Raw genomic sequence first — 17,192 nt, 5'->3', positions numbered from 1 at the left:
CTCTCCCTCTCTCCCTCTCTCCCTCTCTCCCTCTCTCCCTCTCTCCCTCCCTGCCCCCTGCCCCTTTCCCTTTCTCTCTCTCTCTCTCTCTGCTAGATCCTTCTTTCCTAGCCTAAAAAGCAAAGGGAAGTATTGGAAGCAGAGTGAGCATTTTGGACAAGGGTTGGCATAACAGGACCCTGGACTGACCCAAAATATAAAGCAAGCATAGTGTTCTTCACACCTCTAGTGCTTCTAAAATTCAGAACACAACGAGTGTAAAGAAAGATCCCCCGGCATATGCAGATTCATAAGACCAGGTTAAAAAAAGACCTGGGGGTGGTGGTGGGATAAACTGGGCGATTGGGATTGACATGTATACACTAATATGTATAAAATAGATAACTAATAAGAACCTGCTGTATAAAAAAATAAATAAAATTTAACTGATAAAAAAAATAAAATTGAAACAAAAAAAAGACCTGGAATGGGAGTAAGGGTGGAGGTTGAGGTGACTGAGCCTTTCCTTTCTCCTTGCAGCTCACAGCTGGCTGTGTAAACACACGAATCCCAGACTAGCTGCATAAACTTTGCCAGACTTCTCTTTGTAAAACACCTTAGAGAGTGACTCCACAATTCATTCAGTTCTCTAGGAACACACACAAGTGATGACGAGAAATTGTCAAAGCTAAAGTGGGTCACAGACCAGATCAGTTTTCTAACTGGGCCACCATAGGAAATCCCTTTCGGTTCGTGATTCATTTCTTTTGCAAAGAGCTCCTCCCTGGGGGCCTCATGTCTTCTTGGCTATGGATTGCTAAGGTTTCAACGTCTAGTGTGGATATTAGTCAGAGGGTAGGGTGGAAGATCTCTGTAGGTGGCTGTACCCAAATATAATTTTCTGTCTATAGAATGAGTTTTCACTGGGTTAATATTCTTAATACGGAAAAAGCCTCATCAAACAGAAATATGAGCAAAGGACATGAAAATACAATTCATAAAAAAGAATAAATACCTAATAATCATGTGAAAACGTGTTCAAGCTTACCACTAATCAAAGAATTAAATGAGGTGATACTGATTGTCACCTGTCAGGTAGACAAAGTTTAGAACCAATGATAATACCTAAACCTGGTAAAGATGGTGTAAAATTGACACTTCTGGTGAGACTGCACATTAATACTACCCTTCTAGGGGGCAATTCGGCAATATGTAGCATATGTAGCAAGTTTTACATTTGGTTCCACAATTACACTTCTTGAATTTTATTTTAAGTACATAATCACAGAAACATAAGAAAATTTAGCTACATGGGTGTTCATCACAGCCTTCCTTCTCCAAAAACTTTTTTGTTATTATGAATAATCCTAAAGTCTATGAAAAGGAGATTGATCAAATTATGGTATAGCCACATAATGGAATACTCTGCAGGCTTTAGAATTCACGAGGTAAAAACATATTCACAGAATACTAAGTAGAAAAAAGCAAATTATCCAACTAATATTCCTTTAAAAGACAACAATAATAACAATAACTTTATGTACATTTGAGGACAAAAGCTGGGGCAAGAATTAATCAAAAATGTTATGCCTGGTTGACTGGTTGGTGGAATGAAGAATAATTTTTACTTAAAGTTATTTTTTATGTATTGTGGGAATTTTTACAATGAGCCTAAATTGCTTTTACAATCAGAAAATAGCAAATAAGGCAGAAAATAGTAGAAAAAAGCATGGAGGCTGGGGGAAGCTGTAGGGGCACCACACAGAATGAGAAAGGGCTTGCAGCTTCAACATGCTAGAAAGAAAACCGTCGTTTACTAGCTTAAGAAAGTTACAGCTTACCTTCCTCAGATGTGTGAAAAGCTGTCACCTGGGATTTAGGGCTGATGCCCTGCTCGAAAGATGTCGAACTGAGCTCTGAGTCTGATTTGTTTAGATTTGTCTATACTACCTTGTCCATTTCCATTGAGGTCTGGTGGCTTTTCATTCTAATTACTTCTCCTCTTTCTTCTGCTCTGTTGAGATTCTGGGTGATTTTCATTCACTATAGCATGTGCTTGTCTTTTCTCTCAGTAGCTTCTATAGGTGTGGATGGGCTAGTAGATCTGATGGATGGAATGCCCTTTGGAGCTGTAAAAGGGCCTGGGACTATCCTAGCTACTCTCAATAGGGCTGAGGGAAACTAAGGAAGAACCTAGGAGCAGGATTTATAGACAGTCACACTAGAATTGAGTTGGAGGTAGGATGACCACTACTCAGAAATCTTGACACCACTGTCTGTAGCATCATCTAACAAAGCCATCCCTGTGGAGGGTTAGGGAAGAGGGTCACAACTTTTACAACCACCTAAAACTGATCATGGCCTTTCCCTGCTTAAAACTTATCAGTGACTCCCCATGGCTTTTGGAGTCAGGTTGACAGTCCGTAGCTTGAGAACCATGATCTGGCTCCTGAGCTCTGTCTCTCACTGTTGCCTCCCCCTCTGCTTCTAGTCTTCCTTGTTCTTCCCATATGTCAGCTGGTTTGCATTTCTGTGTGTCCCCAGCCAAACCTAAAAAGCCTCTCATGGGCCCATCATCAGCATCACAGTTCACAGTGCTCTCGTCCGTGTTTCTGTTCCTCCGTTTCCACTCTCCCCAACCCCCTCCTTTGCCTGGCTCACATCTGCACATTTTTCAGGTTTTAATACCCACCTTCAAGGACCTTTCCATTGTCTCTCTGCCCCATCCTTGGCTGACTCAGCTCCTGCGCCACACCCCCTGACCTCAGCATCACCATACTACATCTGTTCACTCACACATGCATTCATAAATATCCGTGCAATCACTCTCTGCCAGGCACTGGGCTAGGGGCTGGGTGGAGATAAAGCAGAATGAAACAGAGATCCTGTCCTCATGGAGTTCCCCATCTATCCTAGCACTTGACACCCTGTAGTACTAGTATAAATCAATACTGTAATCACTGGTTTCCTTTTGAGTCTCCTCCACCAAACTGTAAGCTTCTCGAAGTCAGGGATCATGTCACAGTCCACTTTGATTCCCCAGTCCCAGAAGCTACAGGCACTGAGTTAACCGCACGTCAATCACTGAACAATTGAGTGAAGAAATTAATGCCAATAAGATACGTTCGGTAGGCAGGTTTTGACCATGTACTGCAAAAATGTATTTAGTTTCCAGTGATTATATTTGAAAGCAAAGATCTGACACTTAGAATTTCTAGATTCCTATGGCACTTTCCCTCTGAACTGAAACACAAACCTAGATTACTCAGTATATTTTTCTAGGTGTTTGGTAGAACACCTTGAAAATGTTGGATATAATTGGATGAAGACGTCTGTGTAAGAATAAATACAAAATTGGGGGCAGTTTGAACACTATGTCATCAGCTGTTTTGAATGATTTGATCCCACGTCCAACTACTTATTAGCTGGATGATCTTGGTCACATGGTTTAATTTCCCTACGCTCTGGTTTTCTGATCTCTGAAATGGGGAAAATAGAACCCACCACAGAAGGTTGTTTTGAGGTTTCAGTAAGCTAGTACATTGAAAGAACTAGCTCACAAAAGGTTAGCTACTACCATGATAGTGATGACACAGCTTCTTCTTTAAAACCAAGGGACATGCGGATTAATACTGTGGCCTTTGGAGTCAGGCAACGCTGAGTTGGTAACCTGGCTCTGCTTTTTGTTAACTGTGTGATTCAGGATAAGTTACTTAACCTCTCTGAACCATAGTGTTCTCTTCTAAATGGAGTTTAATAATAGCTACATCAAAGAATTCTTGGGAAGATTAAAATAAAATCATGTATATAAAGATTTAGGACAATTGATGGGCACATGGCAAACGACGAATAAATGTTATTTTAAATAGTCATGATAATGAAGTCATAAGGACAGTTACAGAACTAAGCTGGCTAACCCTGCACCTGTAGATTCCTTAGCTCTCCTTAGATGGGAAATGTGTCACACCTGGGAAGTACCCATGTAGGCAGATCAACTAGGTGATGTTCCCTTCAAGACTGAAATAAAAACATCTCCCTGGGATTAAAGTCTTTGGAATGAACATGAAGACTCAATTCAACAGAGTGAAGGGCTGGCAAAGACCCAGTAAGGGTGAGAGACGGTGAAAATGGAGGGTTCTCATGGGAAATGAAAAGTGTTCTCTCCATAGACGATGTCTGGAGTTTGAAAGGGTGAGACCCTCTGGAGATCTGTGGCTGCTGGCTGCTGCTTGGTGTCATATCTGAGGCACTCTTAATACTGGTTGTTTGATTAATGTCTTGGCACCAACATTTGGAGAAAGTAAAACAGTATATAAGATGTCTGATGATCATCCTCAGCTCAACTTCAACTTCTCCAATTATTTGACCTTTCCCCCAGCAGTCAACACAGTGGGATGTAACTGCGGTCTTCACCCAGGATTCCTTGGGCTCCTTATCGAGAGCTGGGTACATCTGTGAGACTGAAAACTAGTGAACAAGGAGTACGGTCCTTGGATTTCCCCTCCTCTAGCCCCACCACTAGCCCACTAGTCTTTGCACGCGTTAGAAACAGGCACTATTTCTTCAGGATACTTTATTGTCATATGTCAGAAAATCATTGCAATAAGTACACAAAATTGTGATGACTGTAATGAGATTGATGCCCCCAAGGTTGAGTGGCATATAACCTACATAATGTCATGTGCCAGCTGCCTCTACCTTCTCTCATTGCCCCCAACTTTATCTTCAATAATCATACTTCAGAAGATGTGTTTGTCTGCTTATGTACCATCAACCAGCATCTGCTGAACTTTTACTTCTGTCTCTAGACTAGACTTAAACAAACTCTTTGAGGAAGCCATCCCTAATATCCTTCCCTACTCTGCACTAAGTACAGTCTTTACTCTGCCTCTCCTTACTGCTAGCGCAGTGCACAGCACACTCCTGTCATTGTATTTATCATGCTGCATTGCAATGATTTGTTTACATGACTGGCTCCCATTCTAAACTCTGAGCTTCTAGAGAAAGGACCCCTGGGATGCTTATGGAAATGCAGATTCCTGAGCCTGACTCCTCATCTCGTGAATCAGAATTGCTGGGCACAGAATCTAGAAAGCTGCCTTTCTAAATAGGATTTACCTGGGGCAGCTTAAGTCCTATCAATTTTGAAGGTCATTTCTCTAAACAGCAAGGCACATATTTAGACAATGAGATGTTAGGCATTGTGTTCCACTTGAAGAAAGCCTTGACTATTCACATCTTCCCAGTAAGAAGTGTTTTTGAGTCCCAAAATGTATTAGAAACTCTAGGATATATACATACATGTCTATATTGTCTTCTGGAAGTAGGTTAACTCTCATGTCTATGAACTGGTGTGTGTGTGTGTGTGTGTGTGTGTGTGTGTGTGTGTGTGTGTGTTTGGCATTTGGCATAGGCGTAGTTAATGAGAGGAATGGAAAGCTCTCTGAGTTTGAAGTAGTTATTTTAAAAAATAAGCATGCTGACCATATCCTGGGTTATTTTAAAAGCTGGCTGACCTAGTTGGACATATTTTCTTTCCAAGATCAAAAGACTAATCTTTGGTCAAATAAAGGTTGATAAAATCATGAGCAAGCTCTTTGGGGAGTGACCAGGGCAGTTAGTTTTCTGTGATGACAGTTCCACATAGCTGTGGATCAGATAGGAAAATGAAGAGTGCAAGTCAAGAATTCAGGCAGAGGTTTTCCATTCATGTGATTAGCGCACATAGGAGATGACATTTTGCAAGGACGTTGTAATAACTAATGTAAAAAATTTGAACAACAACTATATGGAACTTCAATGCCATATAATTGGTTTTATTTGAGTTAATTAAAACTTTTTATAAATCCCAAAGAACACATGTCATTTGCCTTTGTTCTGAGTTCTAATGACTTTCTTGATATCTGTTTTGAACCCATTTTTCCAGAATTCCCTAGAAAGATGACTACTGTCAATTATAAACTGTCCAGAAACCAGATTCAGGGACAGATTCCATAACCTCTTGTATGTAGAAGTAAATCAGGGCACATGCGCTCTGAAAGCAAGCTCCTTTGTTCCAATTCATCTTGTGCTGAGTTTTTAAAAAAAGAATATTTCTGTCAAGAATTGCTTAAGCATTCATTGAATAACTTTATTTCTACAGGTCTAGCACTGCAAGGAGATGGAGATATTTTATAAGATACTTAAGGTGCTTGCAATTTATCTGAGGACAGAACTCATGACATTATCAGAGAACAATTTAAAGCATTCTATCACTGAGTGCTGTGCTCTACTGACTTGCTACTCAAACTGTGGTCCAAGGACCAGCAGCATGGGCATCACCTGGCACTTGTTTGGAATGCAGACACTCGGGCCCAAACCCAGACCTACTGAATCACCCTCTGCTGTGTAACAAGATTCCTAGACAATTTATATGCACATTAAAGACAATTTGCCAGTGGATTCTTGAGCCAGGATTGAGCTAGATGCATAAGAATCACCTGGGGGCTTTTAATTATTCCTATTCCTAGGCTCCAACCCTAGTATTATTATATTTTAACATGATGGGTAAGAGTGTGAGCTCTTGGTGAAGACTGCTTAGGTTTAGATTATGCTTTTTCCTCTCACTAGATGTGTTAGCAGTCAAAGGATCCAACCTGACTGGCTCTGTTACCTCGTCAACGAAACAGAGAAATGATACCTATTTGGCAGGACTGTTGGGAGGATAAGATATTTGTCATGGTTCTTTGTATACAGTAAGCAGTTGAAGAAATTCTGGCTATTTTTATTCTGAGGGTCAGTGAAGTTTGGGAACCACTACACTGTGGCAATGTACTTGGTTTACTTTACTCAGATAATAGGTCTCTTTGGGTCAGAGCTGCGTGAAGGAAATACTCAGTAATTCCGTCACCACCACACCCTTAACACGTATACACATGTAGGCACTTGGCAAGTGTGCTTCTCTGCAGATCTGGACTTTCATTTCGTAAGTTTTCCAGAGGTCCAATGGGTCTACCATCTTAAAAACTGGCCCATGCATCTTATCAGTCTTGTTTATTCCACATTAGCAGGGAAGAATTTTTACTAAAGTATCCTTAAACACTTGGGGGTCCTGGAGAATTGATACCAAGAAAATACCTTCCAGAAGGAGTGAGGTATTCAGAGAAGGGAGAGAAATTGTCCCCATTTAGCTCCTCAAGTTGAAAAACAATTTCTCTAGGTAAAACCAAACTATGTTATCTTTTCATCTTCAGGACATGCTGATGTAACATGTATTTATAGGGAAAATTGCACGCACACACACCACCACCAGTCAGCCTCAGAGATACCAATTAGTGGAGCACTCATACCCCAAATTAGAAATACTGGAGAACTCAATTCTTCCTTAGCAGTTGACCAAACTGAGGCTGTTTAGCAGAGATTCTGCAGTTCTTTTGTAACACATCTCTTTTTTCTAGCTTTGAAAGTCTTGTTAAAAGATCCACATTTGTTTTTAGATGTATGCATTCTGACCTAGGAGTTTGTCATTGGACACACCCTCAGTAACTGTTGTCATTTAAGTCTATTTTTAAGCATTAAATGGGAATAATAACTACCTCACAGGATTATTATAAAATTAATAAAGACAGTGTTTACTGAAGGACTCAGTGCAGTGTTTTAACACAGACTCAGCACTCCGTAAAGGGTGACCATTGTACCAGATCTACTCTCCCACTAGGTGGAGTTCATTTCCTTCCGGCAATTCATCAAATTCAGTTTTGCATCATTTTATAACACTTGGTGGTCTAAATGGCAAGTATTTGACCAACTCAATTAACAGTTCTGACTTCATTTTTTCCTTTCCCCATCTAAATGATGTGAAGTTTCCCCTCAGTTCAAAGGAAAATGCTTGTTCCATGGTAATAAGTGGAAACTCAACTGAGCTCCATGCTTGCAGCCCCCTGCTTCCACTGTTCCCTGGAAAGAACCATACCCAGAATGCCTTAGTAACAGTTTTGCAAATGACTTGGAGTATCATATTTCAGACCTATTTATAAATTGCAAATATAAATATGTCTGTTAAGTGTATGTGTATGCATTTTTAATGCAACAGCTATAGATCAAGAAGGTGAAGGATGTAAACACTATCAGAAGCCACATGGCAGATTTATTTATCAGTAGTTTTATTCAGATGTGGATCTATGAGCATTTCTTATTATATTTTGTCAATTATAACTCAGCGATCTGTTTTGATTAGCAGGAAGGTACGTAACTTGGTATCAGTCATTTGGCTTTTGTGAAGCCAGCGCTTCTAAATAGTGTTTATTTTTTATAGATTTCATCCGTTAAATGTGTGTGGGGGGGGGGGCGGTACGTGGGGCTCTCACTGCTGTGGCCTCTCCCGTTGTGGAGCACAGGCTCCGGACGCACAGACTCAGCGGCCATGGCTCACGGGCCCAGCCGTTCCACGGCATGTGGGGTCTTCCCGGACCGGGGCACGAACCCGTGTCCCCTGCATCGGCAGGCGGACTCTCAACCACCGCGCCTCCCGGGAAGCCCTAAATATGAGTTTTTTAATCCTTGTGGCTGTACCCCTAAACTGACTGTGATCATAGGCCTCTACCCTCTCACTTTTTATCTGCTGGTTCCTGTTCATTTGCTAACATCGTGTCTAAAGTGGATAACCAGCCAGGTTGGCCATTTTCTAAAGACTGTGACTCACACACCTAACAGCTAAGGTTTGTCACCTACTCTCACTCTCTCACCCTGTCCCCCACCCTGGTCATAATCTACCACCAGTCTAGACAACACAGACTGCTTGTAACATTGTACCTTATAGAGCTCTTTAGCTGCAAACAACAGAAACCAACTCTGGCTAGCTTTAGCAAAATAGGAAATTGTTGGCAATTTCCTATTGGGTAGTTCAGCAAATAGAAAGTCTAGCTGAGAAAGGGCAGGAATCAGGGCAGCTCAGGCTGTCTAGGTATCTGACTGTCTCGTCTGGAAGCTATTCAGAATGAATCAGCCCCAACCTTATTGTTTCCTGTCCTTGCATTGCTCAGCTCAAGGTCCAAAGTCTTAGGAGAGAAAATCTAATTATCTTAGCTTGGATCACAAGCAAAGCGTCTTGAATGACAGTCTCACTAAGATCATAGACAGTGGTGGAGAAGAAATGCCCCATCAGGATGATGTTACCAGTCAAATGAACGAGTAAACGGCTGGAGGAAAAAAGTCACCAGAAACACTTTATGGTGTTGTTTGTTGTTTGTTGATAATAAATGATCATTATAGAAAATGTAGCCATGCAAAAGAAGAATAAAAAATAAAATCAAAAGGGCAGTAAAGGGAGAGTTATTCTCTTACTTCCGTGGAAAGATAATGAAGATCATGATAATAAAATTTTCAGTTTATTCAGCTAGGCAGTTTTATCTATAGAACTTTTGAATTAAAAAAAGTGCTAAAGATAGTAAATTTCAGTGATTCTCCAACACTGGGTGAACCAGCTGTATTAAGTCACCAGGGGGTTTTAAAACAATAGACGCTTGAGTCCCACTCTCAAAAATAGTGTGGTATTTAATCAGGGGCTTATCTCCAGAAGTACAGTAAATAAGTAAATTTGAAGGATTGCCATTCTGGTGAGTGGAGACCTCAGATAGAAGGGCCATTCACCTGGGCCTCACAGTCATGAGAAATCTCAATTTTAGGTGATTGACCTTATCTCTACCTGAGGTTGTATACTATTACAGAACAACAGGTCCAGGACTGAAAGATGACAGCGGTCACATCCCTTAATGTTGTATCCGTGCTGCCTAAATATTTGAGCACTTGGAATTCAATATCTGCTATATATCTGTTAACCTGACACATGGCACATCTAGGTTTTGCACTAAAAGCGTTAATTTGTTCAATGTAGATCTTTGAAATGTATCATAAATTGGTCACCCTCTTTTGACATATCTTTAAGCAAGAAGCCTGGCCTCTCTTAGCATCTGTGAGGCACAGGCCTGTCCTCCCACAGGAATATACACATCCCTGATGCTGGACCCCCAGTACTTGGAGTCCTCCTAAGGATACTGTGGACTACCTAGATGACGATTCTTTAGCCGCACATTTATCATCACCTGGGAGCTTTTGAAAAGTACTGATGTTTGGCCTTATTACAGACCAATTGAATCTGAACTTCTGGGGATGGGCCACAAATATCTCTATTTCTCAAGAGATTTCCAGGTGATTCACTATGTAGGCAACTGTAGACCACTAGGCCCAAAGTTAAAAAATAATAATAATAATTGTAACATACTTTGGGATCAGTGGAACAATGGTCAGGTTCTGTGGTCTGTCTTTGAGAGTAGCACCAGGAGAGCTATTCTTGAAGCGCAGTTGTCCTGCTTGTGTCAAAGGCTAGCAAACTCCTAATCATCTGTAAAAGCCCAGCACATGCATCACCTCTACCGTGCAGCCTTCCTTGACCTATCCAGGCAAATATTACCATCCGTTCTTCTTTTCCAGGAATCACCCATGGAGATCTGCCACAAATGCAGATACATGACCCCATACCTGGTGTTTCCAAAGTTTCAGGGATAAGGCCTGAGATATTGTGTTTTTAGCAAACTCTTTAGATGATTCTTATGTGCAGCCATGTCAAGAAGCATCATTCCTATGCCCATAGTCTGTACATATACTTCTCTTATCACACATTCACTCAATTATAGTTATTTATTTACCTTTCAGAGTTCATCTACTAAGCCAGGAGCTCCTTGAAGGCAAAGATGTTATCTTAGTCAATTTTGATTTCCAGAACCTAGCAAAATTTGCTCTCAATAGATGTTTTTGCACTAAATGAATGAATATGAGCAAATTTCAAAACTGCCAAATTTTCTTTAACGTCTCATGATTTCTCACAGGGATATATGAATTTAAGAAGATAAAGTTATAAGGATTAAGTTACTTCTTGCCCTTTCTTTTCTACTTAGTGTAAGCCTTCTTCTCGTAGTTGCATTTATACTTTTGAGTACCTATTTTAGGCCAGATACTATTAGACACCAAAATTTAATAATAATACCTAATGTTTATTGAAAATTTATCATGTTCCAGATAGTTTTACTAGGCACTTCACATCAATTAACTCATTTAATCCTCACTGCAACCTATGATACAGGTATTAATAGCATCCCTAATTTTACATATGGAGAAACTGAGGTACAGAGAGGGTAGGTAATGTACTTAAGTCATACATCCTAGGAAGTAATAGAGCTAGTGCTGAATGTAAGCAGTCTGGATCTGAAGTCAGCCTCTGAGCCTAATAATGCTTCCTGCCTCTGAATGATCAATAAAGCTCGGTCCCTGATCTTAAGGAACTCACAGCTTTATGGGAGAGATGAACAGTCTCAAAAAATATTCTAATAACGTGTTAAAGTTTTACGGAGTAAGAGAAAATGGTTATGAGAATACAGTTCAGGAAGTTTCAAATGTTGCCTTTGAAGGTAGTGGGAGAAAGTTATAAATAAAGACCTCATCGAGAAGGTGAATTTGGGTGGAACCATGAAAGGTGATTAGTGGAATCTGGCCAAAGGTGTGGACTCATGAGAATGCATAGTATATGTGGAAAGGCTGAGTGCACTTATGGTGGCTCCAAGGAAGGAAATGGTAGATGGTGATATGAGAAAGTGCCGTGGTGGGAGATAAGACAGGAAAGGTGTGCATAGCCATTGACTTCTTACAGAAAGTCTGATCCGAACTGACTTAAGCACCAAGAGGCTGTATTACATCATTGAACAGAGTCAGGAGGGCTGGCCTTGGGCATAAGGAACAAAGACTTCATACTGTGTGCTAGGCATCTAGTGTATTTCTCCTGGGCTTCTGTCTATTGGCTTCATTCTCTGGCTGCAGCTCCAAGGCTCATTCATCTCATGCTCTAAGCTGAGTAGCTGAGAGAGTCCACTTTTCCAGCAGTTCCAGAAAACCCACAGAAATCAATGTCATTCACCCTGATTGATCAGATTTGAGTCACATGCTGGCCCCTGCCATCCTTGACCCAGTCACCAGAGGGTAGAATGCACAGACTGGTTTAGCCTTAGGCACATGCTTTGCCTGTGGAAGTCAGAAAGAAGTCACAGAGCACATGGGCAACGAATAGAGAAGAGCTATACCCCAGAGCAGAACTGGGTATCATGGTCACAAGAAAAGGGAGTAAATACTGGGTGGAAATAAATGTCCACTAGAGTGGAAGTTTGGTTTCTGAGAGGCCTTAAATATTGTCTCTAAATTTACCAAGGTTTTTTTGTATCATATCATGGAGTATTTTTCTCATCATCAAGCAATGAGCTTTGTTTGGTCACTGACCAGGCAGAGAGCTCTGAGTTGTTCTTTTGGGCTCAAACTGAGTTGAAATGCAGGTTTCTGTCTCTCCTTCAGTTGTGAGGATATTCAACACAGAACAAGATGCAGGATCACAAACCATGCTTTGGATTTCTAGAGAAAGCCTCTCAGTCTCACTCTGCTGAGTGTTTGCCAAAGGTGCTTAAATAGACCTCCCCCACCCACTCACCCAATCCCTATCCTATTGGCAGATGCTTCAGAGGGGAAGTGCCAGAGACAGGAATTGTTTAGATGGAAACCATCGTTCTGTAATGATCTGGCCTCCTCTGGCGTGAATTGAGCATTTACAGTAGTGAAGCCATGTTTTACTTATGTCATTTCCTTATGATCTCTGGTAAACTTCTCTTTTTGCAATGCAAATCAGACACAGAAAAGGTTTTACAAATTCTACATACAATTCACCATACATCCACATTCAGTGACAAATTGCTATTTCTTGGCCTAGCAGTTCTAGTGTGATTTCAGATAATAAAAATACTCACCACATACAGTTCTAGCTCACGCCAGTAGACTCACAGTCATCTGAGATGCTGGAACTAAGCAACAGACTTGGGGCTCAGAAAAATAACACCATTTATTACACTGTCTTTTGAAGGGGCATCTTTCAATGGGATACGCTAATTTACACCCCAGAACTCAGAAGGGAGGAACTGATTGCCATGAATTCAAGTGTCACTTAGCATGTGAGTTCTTGCTTGTATTCTAACAGACTCCAAGCAAAATAATTCAGAGCCACTTAAAAAAAAAATTATAAATTGGAGTATAGTTGATTCAGAATGTTGTGTTAGTTTGAGGTGTACAGCAAAGTTATTGTTATACATATACATATATCTATTATTTTTCAGATTTTTTTCCCATATAGGTTATTACAGAATATTGAGTAGAGTTCCCTGTGGTATACAGTAGGTCCTTATTGATTATCTATTTTATATACAGTAGAGCCACTGTATATAAAGGAATAAAGAAGAGACTTGTCTCTCTGCATCTGGTACCACCTACAAGCTGAATGCTTAAGTTTGCACTGGGGGAGTTGTGGTATACTAGCTACTAGCTAATCGTATACCCTTTTGTGTAAGGCTGTTGCTCAAGTGGCTACAGTTTAGGAAATGGAACAGGAGGATAAAGAGGGTTTAGATGAATTACTTTATAGAATCCACACCACTAATGACTGGATTGGTTCCAAAAAGAAACGATGGATTAGAATCAACAACCCAAATGTAAGAAATCCCACTCAGCCTTCTGGTCAACCCCAGAATTCACTGCACAATCCCAACATTTGTCTTGGATGCTATGCGTTGCCAACAGCTGATGGCCCACTGGGCATGTGGCAGAGGTCCATAGTAACGCCTTGTTATTCAAAAGACCTGACACTGGTATGTGTTACCGCCGTGCCTAGCCCTCAGCTCATTGTTGGAGACAGTAGTTCTTCTTCCATACTGTCAGCACTATTCTTTTTCAAATTAGGTTGCCTTGCATGATGATTTTCTGCCTTCAAAAATTAGACTCATGTGTGCATCATATAATACCATGTTATCTGTGATGACAAGGCTGAAAATACCTGCCCTACTGTCCTGTAAACTTTCAGGAAAATAATTTGCTACCTTTATTTCCCATTGGCTCTCCTAGTGGGCACATCCTGGAAACACAGCCCTTAAAAAACAGCAGCAGCAGCTGCTCCAGCAGCACACCTTCAGCTCCTTGGAACTGAAAGCCTCTGGGGTGCAGTGGGGAGCAAGGTAATCAATACATTGGACTTAGATGTACCTCAACAGCTATTATAATTCAGGCCATGAATTCTGGGCTGATTCTGGGGAATTAGCTGCTTTCCAAGATAGAAATCTGTTTGGCAGAAAAGAAATGTTTATTTTGAAATGAAATCCGTTTGGTTAATAATTAACCACCCAGTCTTAGGTTGCTTTCCACAATTCTGTAAATAAAATTTCCTGCATGGCCCTTCCCAGTGATTGATGAAAACTAGATTGACCATCTGAGAAATGGATCCTAAGAATATAGTCAAGTTCCCATTTCCCTGTTGGTAATAGTTGCATCTAATGTTTTCTGGCTATTTTTCCTGCTGAATTAATCAGATGATACAGCATCCAGGGAACATGAAAGTGGGCATTCGTCAGGAGTTGGAGAGGTTCAGCATGGGTCACTAAGGTGCCGCATGTTGGCCTAATTTGAAAAGAAATTTTACAAACCACGGCCGATGTATATTAGAAGTCAGGCTGTCTATCTGGGTAATTGGGTTTTTACAAATCCTAAGTTGCCCGTTAGAACATTTCTGTCAGAGAGTTGAAGCAGCAAGTTACACAAGGGCACATGTGGTTAAATGACAGAAGCTCATCTAACCACCAATTTGCAGCACCTTTTCAATGAAAGCAAAATATTAGGCTTCTCTGAGAAACTATATCAGACATTTAGGTTTTTTTCTTCTTCTCATCCAAATGTCCCCTGTTCTTCACAGTACTGCTTTACCCTTTAAGTAATTTTTTTAATGTTGATTACCAAGGGTGGGAGGAGGGGGGGAAGTAAGGTTGAAAATAACTTTTACTGATAAAATCAGCTTCTTCAGGCTATCAACTTGGAGTAAATCAAGCTCTTTTACTGTCTACACAGCCTTCTTGCTTATGTGAATGTTCTCCCTTTTTTTTTTGCCTTAACTCACAGGACACAATTCTGCTTTCTCAGGAGATGCGTTGAGTTTCAATCAAACTATATAAAAACCCAAGTAAAATCTAGTACAGGTCAATTGCTGTAATAGTGTGGAAAGGCTAAGAATGCTGCTTTATTTAATCTTATGATTTCTTTAAACCTTCCAAATAATTCAGAGTTTCTCTGAGTTGCATAATTTAATAATGAAAAGAAAATAAGATTGTGACATCTACCTTTTCTCTCTCTCTCTTTCTTCCTCTCTCTCTCTCTCTCTTTTTCTTTGCTCTGATCTACAGCTTGAAACCTCTTTTCAATCCCTTCCCTTCAATTAATGAAATAGTTTCCCACCCCACTCCCACTTGCATCCTGCCTGGAGACACCATTGCCATGGTTACCTGGGTACCTCTTCTCAAAGATTATATGTCGTAGCGATTCAACAATTTAAATGTCTCAATGTGTTGCACTTAGGAACAGTAATAAGACCATTAGGAAACTACTTGTAGTGAGAGTACCATTGATGTTACAGTCTGAGATTAAAACTTTAATTTGTATTCATTTACTCATTTAAAGACATAAGGAAGAGGAGGCTGATCTCCACAGCTAAATAGCAAGTCACTGACATGAAATGCCATCCACCTGAGGTGAGGCATTGGGACTGCCTCTCCTTGAACACATGCTGACGATGCCAAAAGAATAGACGGAATCACCCACCAACCCAATGCAAAGTTAACAGTAAAAGGCCAGTGTGAAGAATTATGTATTTTGAGAGCATGTCTTCTTCAATAGTGTGAATCCATGTGAGGGTCCAGAGAAAGAGAAGCCCAGGGATATTGTCTTCATTTTATCCGAAAACACTGTTCTGATGAGCTTGATTTGGGACCTCCCATGTGGGTCCCTAAGGATTTTCTCTGGGGAAAAATATACATCCCCCTGGCTTTAGCTTTTTTGCCATCAAAAATTTACAATTCCTCTCTGTTTTCTTTTTTTTCTTTTTTTTTTTTTTTTTTGCGGTGCGCCGGCCTCTCACTGCTGTGGCCTCTCCCGTTGCGGAGCACAGGCTCCGGACGTGCAGGCTCAGCGGCCATGGCTCACGGGCCCAGATGCTCCGCGGCATGTGGGATCTCCCTGGGCCGGGGCACGAACCTGTGTCCCCTGCATCGGCAGGCGGACTCTCAACCACTGCGCCACCAGGGAAGCACTACAATGCCTCTCTGAACCAGGGGTCTGAACCCCAAGCCTGTTATAAAGAGTTTGGGACATGATTTGCAAGTAGTTTGAACTAGTGATAATTAAAGAGACCCAAGTTTGCCAATATTGCAATTTAAAGAGAACAAATTAAAATGAATTAAAGATTAACCCTATAATTTTATTTTTTTAACAACTTTATTGGAGTATAATTGCTTTACAATGACGTGCTAGTTTCTGCTTTATAACAAAGTGAATCAGCTATACGTATACATATATCCCCATATCTCCTCCCTCTTGCGTCTCGCTCCCTCCCTCCTTATCCCACCCCTCTAGGTGTTCACAAAGCACCGAGCTTATCTCCCTGTGCTATGCGGCCGCTTCCCACTAGCTATCGGTTTTACATTTGGTAGTGTATATATGTCCATGCCACTCTCTCACTTCGTCACAGCTTACCCTTCCCCCTCCCTGTGTCCTCAAGTCCATTCTCTATGTCTGCGTCTTTATTCCTGTCCTGCCCCTAGATACTTGAGAACCTTTTTTTTTTGATTCCATATATATGTGTTAACATACGGTATTTGTTTATCTCTTTCTGACTTACTTCATTCTGTATGACAGACTCTAGGTTCATTTTTGAATTATGGTTTTCTCAGGGTATATGCCCAGCAGTGGGATTGCTGGGTCGTATGGTAGTTCTATTTTTAGTTTTTTGAGGAACCTCCATACTGTTCGCCATAGTGGCTGTATCAATTTACATTCTCACCAACAGTGCAAGAGGGTTCCCTTTTCTCCACACCCTCTCCAGCATTTATTGTTTGTAGATTTGTTGATGATGGCCATTCTGACTGGTGTGAGGTGAGGTGATACCTCATTGTAGTTTTGATTTGCATTTCTCTGTGATTAGTGAGGTTGAGCATTCTTTCATGTGTTTGTTGGCAATCTGTATATCTACTTTGGAGAAATGTGTATTTAGGTCTTCTGCCCATTTTTGGATTGGGTTGTTTGTTTTTTTGATATTGAGCTGCATGAGCTGCTTG

At 40.8% G+C, this 17,192-nt stretch overlaps 1 protein-coding gene across 1 annotated transcript in view; it reads left to right on the top strand.

The window, feature by feature from the left end:
* Positions 1 to 17,192, top strand: part of PPP2R2B (protein phosphatase 2 regulatory subunit Bbeta) — a 454,249-nt gene that overhangs the window by 69,591 nt on the left and 367,466 nt on the right. The window lies entirely within an intron of this gene.

This window comes from Physeter macrocephalus, chromosome 8, assembly GCF_002837175.3.
Source record: "Physeter macrocephalus isolate SW-GA chromosome 8, ASM283717v5, whole genome shotgun sequence".
Classification (NCBI taxonomy): domain Eukaryota; kingdom Metazoa; phylum Chordata; class Mammalia; order Artiodactyla; family Physeteridae; genus Physeter; species Physeter macrocephalus.
The sequence above is the reverse complement of the archived record's forward strand: the minus strand, read 5'-3'. Positions and strand labels throughout refer to the sequence as shown.